This window comes from Crocodylus porosus, unplaced genomic scaffold (assembly GCF_001723895.1).
Source record: "Crocodylus porosus isolate Cpor-Errol unplaced genomic scaffold, CroPor_comp1, whole genome shotgun sequence".
Lineage (NCBI taxonomy): Eukaryota > Metazoa > Chordata > Crocodylia > Crocodylidae > Crocodylus > Crocodylus porosus.
In genome coordinates, this window is record NW_017728931.1 from 3,807,266 (window position 1) to 3,809,577 (window position 2,312).

Sequence of the window (2,312 nt, forward strand, 5' to 3'; positions counted from 1 at the left end):
CTAACCAAAGTGAGATGAATTCTGCACCTTGCAGAACACTGCTAAGCCTCCAAAGGAAAGTAGGAAAGTAAAAGCACATGGTTTTCCCCATAATTTAAATGAAACATGTAAGACTGTAAGATTAGTGCACATCAATCCCTTCATTTGAATCAAGAGACACCTTCGTTTAACAGCTATAAGGAAAACCACCGTTTTGTTCAAAGTACATTTCATTAGACAGCACGAGACAGTTTTCTTCAGCAATTTTACAGCTCTTATCAGATTATATTAAAATTAAATTAAAACAATTTAAAAGAAGTGTTAAGTACTAAAGAAAGAGTACAAACAAAGACACTCCTCCTTGTAAGCTTTCAGTGAGCTGGGAAATGGTGCACTGATGTTATTTATCAGGGATGTGAGTAATAAGATTATTCTTTAGTCAATTATGAGCCCATCAGTGTCAGTACAGAGGATCACATCATAGATCTACGTTTCTAATACTTCAGTCTTCATGAGATTTCTTAGCAGTAGTACACATTTGCCTGACACAAACAAATAAAAAACAACAGGGAGAAAAGGGAATAAGTAAGTTGGAGAAAACACTGATAGTTCCGTTTTTCACACCCATTTTATCAGGATGGTTGGTTTTAGGCTGGATGAGACTAGAAAGAGCCTGGTCTCATGGTCATAGATCCTGTCTGTCCAGTCTTTTTCCTCTTTGGCCAATGACTTCCTTTCTGGTTTGTGTTCTGTTAAATAAGAGATGGTTTAAAATAGCAGGACTAAATCTTAATTGTTCATCATTCTCTTGAAGTAGGGATGGAAGAGAGAAGGCAAATGTTATGTTAACCTCCCTTTCTGTGTTTTGTGGGGACTTGTCTCACCTCTGACATGTTTGTTCTAATTTATGCTGAACTTCCCCCCATGCTTCCGGGTGGAAGGTCTGGGAAGGAGAGAACAGCTTTTTTGTCTGTATTTTGGACATGCCCCTGATTTGTCTTTGATCTGCAATTTGTGTAGGGGATGAGCAGCAGGGCATCTCCCTAAGTGCTGCTTCCCTGCATGATGGGGATTCTCAACAGGTGTACTCAATAAAACCAGGAAGATGTTTCCTCGAATGATTGGGACTGGGGTGTCTCATTGAGGAATGAGGAGGAACAACTTTGCCTGACCTTGGAAGGAAGAGGAGAGAGAGAGCAAAAGAGACAGAGAGAGATGGCATCATTCTACATAGCAAGCTGCCACCAATGAACTCAGGCCATAGCAGAAAAGATCTGGGATCAAATCCCACATGCAATGGGTGAATTTATCCTGGGTGAACCTGCCTTTTTCTTTTGCTACAGTTTTTCGTGTGTAGTTGCTATGGTGAAAACACTGCACTGAATTGAGTGGAAGGTCTCTTTGCACTTCCACAGTGGCATAAAGGGACTGTTGTGGATTGAGAATGAGGCCCATTATCTTTTAAAAGCAGCTATGTAGCAAATGTAGGATTAATTTAGTACTAATGCACTTAGGGCAAAATTCTGTTACTTTTGTGTAACCTTACTGACTTTAGTGGAGAAACCATGTGTCAATAAAGTTAAGGCTGAGGTAACATTTTGATTTGAAACCATTTTCCCTTGGTTTGAGACCAATTCCCTCCAATGAATCAATTCCCTCCATGGTATGTTTGATGTTAGTGTTACAGTCTTCAAACCAAGAGATGAGACAGTTTGAGATCCCATGAACTTACACCTTTTGATTAACTTGAAACAACATAGAATTTCAAAACAACAGGTAAGTCATAAAACCACAATATGCAGCAGATTTAGCAATCTCACCACCCACTGGAAGATTGGGTACATATGTACCAGCAAGTGTGTCATGATGAGCATGTTTTCTCTGATTTTCACTCTTCAGTTTTACTCCTGAGTTTTCCATACTTATGTAAACAGCCTTGTGCTTATGTAGATTATGTGTCATTTACAACGTTTGGTATTTTTCCACTATCCAAAACCCCCCACCCTGGGCCAGCAAATCACACAACGACACTCAAATGCTTTCCTTACAGGGGATAGTCTGATCATAACACTTGCATAACTACAGGACTGTTACATGATCTACATAACTCCCAACTCTTGACATCAAAATTTGTATAATTAATGTATATCTGAAGTGTCTTCCATTAATTCTGTGAACATTTGAGATTTATTAAGGCCATACTTCATCCCACTGAGCAAGAGTATTCATTGGCTGTGGTCTGAAAAGGTGCCTTCCAAACCCCCCAAATTAGGTAGTGTTCCAAAATCATGGGTGATCCTGAAAATCATGAGACTGGATTAAAAATCATGGGC